Below are 6,000 nucleotides of genomic sequence, written 5' to 3'. Positions count from 1 at the left end.
CAGCTGTGTCATTTACCAATATATTTTAATCACTTCTGACTTCAGCATCCCACCGTCTCTGTCAAATTGATCATTTCTCACATCCTTAATCACCATTTCTTACATCCCTACCACAATTTATCACATCTCTACCACCATCTCTGCCACATCTACCAGCATTCCTACCACTGCCACCACCACAATTTCTTCCATCCAACTCTCTTCCTCATCTTAAAACCACCAGCACCACCCCCACCACCAACCAGCCCGTTCCCTTCGCTTCCCTCCCGTCCCCAGTGCCACCCCTCTCCTCACCTTTCCTCCTCCCCTTTCCCCCCTCCCCCTTTCCTCCCTGCCCAGGACCCACCCACCCATCACACCCTCTCACCCCCCTCTCTCTCACTCCCAACTTACACGGCGAGAGAGAGCGAGAGTGAGAGAGTGTGAGAGAGTTGGCTAACCCGGTGTGCAGGTGAGTTCGTTCAAAGAAGTACCTCTCGCGATATACAGAAAAGCGGAGTGCACGCGCGTGTGATTGAGTGAACGAGAGACACAGCGCGGGTTGTGAAATACTTGCGTGCGAAGAAGAAGGGGGCAGAAAAGGAAGAAGAGGAAGAGGAGGAGGAGGAACAGGGTCTGACGTCAAGAGGAAAGTGAAGAAGGTAAGGGAGGAGGAGTTTTGTCAGCTTCCACTGAATCTGTTTTAAGTCTTCATCGTCGTTTCTATTCCTTTCCTTCATTTCTCTGGTATTTATATTTCTGCTCTTATTAATCTGTCTCTAGTATGGCAGAAAACGACTAACATGATAGCCGTCTAGTATGCCGAATGACCAAGAGTTAGCGGAACTCAGTTGGCTAGGAAGTTTGTTGCTGCGTTTAGCACTAAAATGAGCTTACTATTATTTTTTCCCCATATTTTGACTATGTGTATAATATTACATTAGAACATGAGGTGAGTGTAATTACAAAAGGCTCGTAAAAGTGGCAAATATGTTAACTGTGTTTGTTCAGTATAAATCCATCCTTACTCCATCATCACTGTGATAATCTTTCTTCCTTTGTGACTCTGATCTTTCTTCCCTTCGTGACATCATTCTCAATTTTCTTACAGTACTCTCCCTCCTTTTACTCTTCCTCTTTTCCTTTGTTTCTTGGTGTCTATATGATTTTTTTCTCTCTAGTTTCTCACATATTCTTAGATCATCGTCCTTATGTTACTCTCTCTCTCTCTCTCTCTCTCTCTCTCTCTCTCTACCCTTCCATTTCATCTGACTGCTCCATCTCCAGTCTTTTTTCCTCTTTCCCTCCTACCCTCTCCAACCCAATACATATAGCCTCCCTCCTCCACTTTCTTTGCCCTTCCTCCCATAGTCTCAGTTTTCTATACCTGCATCCCTCTACAATATTTACTCTTTCCTTCCTTTATCAAAATATCTGCCGTCGCTCATCTGGTTATTTTCTCTTTCCTTCCTTCCCCTCACATTCCCTCTTTTTTATCGACGTTCCTCCCCTCCCCTCGTTCGCTTTTTATGTCCAGCGTATCCTCTTACATTCCACATCTCTTACGTGTACACCCGGAAATATCATAAAGAGAAAAAAAAAAGAATATGAAAGATTGATAAAAAGAACGGGATTAACTTTCATGCATTCATAGAGGTATCGAATGATTTTTAACTGTAAATACCTAAATACCGACCTCAATAACACAAGCTATTTTGATTGCCAGGATTTTTATGTTTCCTTTGACTTTCCAATGGATCTGCCTTCATCACCGATAGTAGTAGTAATAGTAGTAGTAGTCGTAATAGTAGTAGTAGCAGTAGAAGCAGTAGTTGTAGTAGTAGTAGTAGTAGTAGCAGTAATAGTAAGAGTTATAATAATAGTAGTAGTAGCAGTAGCAGTAGTAGTAGTAATAGTAGTAGTAGTAGTAGTAAAAATGATAGGAATAGTAGTAACAGTAGTAGTAGTAGTAGCAGTAGTAGTAGTAGTAGTAGTAATGGCATAGTAGTAGCATAATACTAGCAGCAACAGTACCTGTAACAGTAGCAATAGTAACGGTAGAAGTAGTAGCAGTAGTAGTAGTGGTGGTGGTGGTGGTGGTGGTGATGGTAGTAGTAGTAGTAGTAGTAGTAGTAGTAGTAATTGTTATTGTTGTTGTTATTGTTGATGTTGTTGTTGTTGTTGTTGTTGTAGGTTCATCTGAAACATGAACCCAGTGGACTACAGGAATAATCTGCCCCCCTCTTGCAGTCCACCCCACTCATTTGGGGGGAAAAGGAGGGAGATGAGGGACGTTTGTATAACCAGGCAGTGGAGCCGAATGGGTGTGTTGGTGCCACCGCAGGAAGGCGTCCCTCTCCAAGACCCCTTTTGCTATAGGGGTAAATGGAAAGCCGTATATAATCTCACGAGTGCATAAATATGAAATAAATAAATAAATACATAAAAATTCCTAACATAACTAAAACTGACTGATAACAAATATAAAATGAGAATGGCGTCCTGGGGCTGATGGAGTTAAGGAAATCATTTATTCAGGAACCCAGGGAGCCTCTGTGGTTCCTCCTAAGGTGAAGTAATCGGCCTGGAGGAGAGTTGACTGAGTGCTTGACTGACTTCTGTCCATTTATTTATACATTATTTATTTACAGATTAATTTATTATTGAAGAGAGGATTTTGTGACATTGTGGAAAGACTGAGAGTGTAAAGGAAGGAGAAGGAGAGGGAAAAGGAGGAAAAGAGAGGAGAGGAGAGGAGAATAGAGGAGGGAAAAAGAGTGTGAAGGATGGGAGAAGGTAGAGAAAGGTAGAGGGAAGGGATAGTTTGAAATGGAAAGGGAGGAGAGAATGGGAGAGTGTGAGGGAAGGAGGAGGGAAGAGATAGAGTGTGAGTAGAAGGCGTGAGAAAGAGAAGGAGCGTGTGAGGGGAAGGGGAGGGAAAGGAAGGAGAGGGGAAAAAGTGTGAAAGTAGGTTAGAGGAGGGAAGGGGAGGAGAGAAGAGAGTGTGATGTGAGGGGAGTCGAGAGAGCGAAAGTAAAAAGAGAGCATGAGGGGAGAAATGAGGAGAGTGAGATGAGGGAAAGAGATGATGTGGGGGAGACGTGAGGGGAGGGGAGAGAAAGAGAGTATGGTGGAAGGGAGAAGGGAGAGATGGACAGTGTGAGAAGAGCTGAGGGAGGGGGGAGGGGGGAGAGGGGAGGAGGAGGAAGAGGGGAAAGGAGTGTTGGTGAGGAGGAGGTGGAGGAGGATTATGTGTGTCAAGGGGGAAGGGGTGAATTTATGCGTGTCAGGAGGGGAAGGAGGGGAGGGGGAGGGGGAGATAGAGCGAGTCTGAGGGGAGGGAAATGATGGGAAAGCATATTTAGAGGGGAAAGAGAAGGCGAAAACAGGAAGAGGATAGAGGTGAATGGAAGGAATGTGTGTGTGTGTGTGTGTGTGTGTGTGTGTGTGTGTGTGTGTGTGTGTGTGTGTGTGTGACAGTACGCTGTGCACAGTAATGGGCGGAGAGCACTGTAGTGATAGTATAGTGCAGATGTGTGCAAAAAGGTACAAAAGACAAGCCACAGTAAAAGATCGATTGGTTTGACATGGGCACTTGATGGAGGTTAGGATAGAAGTGGCAAAAGAAGCGAAAACAATAACCTTGCTGTGTAGAAAGTATATCATGTCCTGGAAATGTTGCAGAGACGATCGAATGGTAGACAATAAAAACTGACTCTTCGCACTAAATAAGCCTAAAACTGCTGTCTATCTATCCTGAGTGGTTATTAGTAACAACAGAATGACACTTGAATAAGATACTAGAGACAAAAAAAAAAAAAAAAAAAAAAAAAAGAATGAGCTGGAAAGGACGCAGAACTGTAGCACTGTCATCTTCTCCCAGTGAACTACGTGAACTAAACTGCAAAGGAACATCTGCAACAAGTGAATGTGAATGAACTAGTCTATCATAGGCTATTATATCACAGGATATGCAGAAAGAAAATCTACATTTTTTGTTTGCTGTAACTGTAGCCATTAACGTCCTCCACATGATTATGCTCCTTACTTTCAGTACCGGTACTTTCTGTCTTTAGACAACCTTATTTAGTTAGGGATAGATTTTTCTAACTCTAAGGGTAAGACGTAGATAGCTTCTATTAACCCATTCATTATTACGGTGCTCTGCCAAGCTGAGTGAAACAGTGTGGTAGCGGCAAGAATATAATGAATGACATTCTGGGGTTGAACAGGTTATGTTTCGGATAATGCATGGCGATTGAAAATGCTTGGTAACAGAGGAGCAAGTTTTGATATGAGTGAGGGTGTACTGACTGCATGCAAGGTATTGTTTATTTTAATGATAGTGCAGCGGGTGTATTGGATGGAAGGAAGATACATTCGTCTTTATTCAAAGGACGTATTTCATACTATATTCTTGCAATCTTAACACGAACTGGTTTAGTTCAGTGAAGACGTTCTGAACTGGAAGAGTTAAATACAGTATTCATTAACCTCTCCAGAACAAGAGATTATTTTTGAGTTGAATAAAATCGCTCGGTGGTGGACTGATTAAAATATAAACTGCATCATCAAACTGAGAAGTTGGTGTTGTTGCTCAAAAGTATAGTGTTTGCCTTTGGATCTACGCCTGATATGTTTGGGTTTGACACTCTTCCGTGGGTCATTCAAGTGGGTGTTGTGATTATGTCATGTCAAATGCTGTCACATGCTTGCACTCCTGGTGATTCATAGCGATGACACATACAGACTGATATACACACACACTCACACAAACATTACCATATTAACATAACCCACTTCTTTTTCTGTGCACTACTCTCTCAACAAACGCAGCTTTCGATTCGATCTTTGCCAGCAATGAGCCATCGATTCAGGCTTTGATCCTCTCTCATTGGAGAAGTCCGGTCCTGCGATGGACATCATGCTGACGATACAGATTCAAATAAAGATACATTGTGTAAAGAAAGTGTGGTCCCCTGTTTGAAAGGATGCAAGTTCCATCTCATACAGGGATGCAAAATAGTGTGATTATATATCTCAAAAGCAAACTTTACTTATCTTCAACAAGACCAAAAGACATGCCACAAAAACGTCCCTGGGACTACAGTAATCGTAAATGAGACAGTCGTAACATGTATTTAATGTGGACGGTGGTATTAGTGAGTAAGTAATGACATGTGAAGGTCTATGACATAAGAAGATTGCTGTGGCTCAGGAAGGAACAATCGGTCTGTGCCCAGAATTGGACACAGTATATGGTACGGTAATAGCGTATTCGATGCAATGAGAGTGTACTTAATCCAGTGAGTGAGTAGCTTATAAATTAAGAGTATCGCGGGACGGCAGCCGGTAATACGATAGTTCAATAAAGGTGTAAATGGCAATAAGGTGTAGTAGGAGTGTGTAGCGAGGATGTAGGCGGCGCGGTGATAGTGTAGTTGATGTACATTATGCTACCAAAATAATATGGAGGCCACAGCCAAGACACAAGCCCAGCTGAGAGATCACAGCAAGGACGTCTGCTGTGTTCACTCCTCACGCCTACACCCTACCCTGCCTCACTGCCCTACTCTCCATTTCTCTGGCTCACCCTGCCTCGCTGCTCTACTCTCTTTTCTCCGGCCTCACTCACTCTTATTTCTGCCTCACCCTGCCTTACAACAGTACTCTCCTTTTCCTGCCTCATCTCTGCCTCACCTTGCCTCACAACAGTACTCTGCTTTTCCCTGCCTCACTTTCTCACTGCCCTACTCTCCCTTGCCCTACCTCAGTCCATTTTATCTATGCCCCACTCAGCCTCACTGTCCTATTCTCCTTTGCCCTGTCTGAGTCTGTCTCATCTCTACCTCACTCTGCTTCACCCTCCCTCACTGTCCTACTCACCCTCTCTTTGTCTCAGTGTGTCTCACCTCTTCCTCACCTTGTCTCACTGCCCTAATCTCTCTGCCTCAGCCTGTTCCATCTCTGCATCACCCTGTCTCACTGCCATACCTTCCTTTTCTTTTCCTCAATAAGTCT

General features: G+C 43.5%; 1 protein-coding gene across 2 annotated transcripts in view; it reads left to right on the top strand.

Moving 5' to 3' along the window:
• Nucleotides 1–434: 434 nt before the first annotated feature.
• LOC145415100 (uncharacterized) overlaps nucleotides 435–6,000 on the top strand; it is a 108,022-nt gene continuing 102,456 nt past the window's right edge. For both annotated transcript variants that reach the window (XM_080284515.1, XM_080284514.1), the window contains exon 1: nucleotides 435–641. The gene's annotated coding sequence lies outside the window, so the exon portion shown is untranslated. The remainder of the gene's footprint in view (nucleotides 642–6,000) is intronic.

Source organism: Coenobita brevimanus, chromosome 101 (genome assembly GCF_032717465.1).
Source record: "Coenobita brevimanus isolate Jiangsu-jjx chromosome 101, ASM3271746v2, whole genome shotgun sequence".
In the NCBI taxonomy this organism is placed as follows: domain Eukaryota; kingdom Metazoa; phylum Arthropoda; class Malacostraca; order Decapoda; family Coenobitidae; genus Coenobita; species Coenobita brevimanus.
The sequence above is the reverse complement of the archived record's forward strand: the minus strand, read 5'-3'. Positions and strand labels throughout refer to the sequence as shown.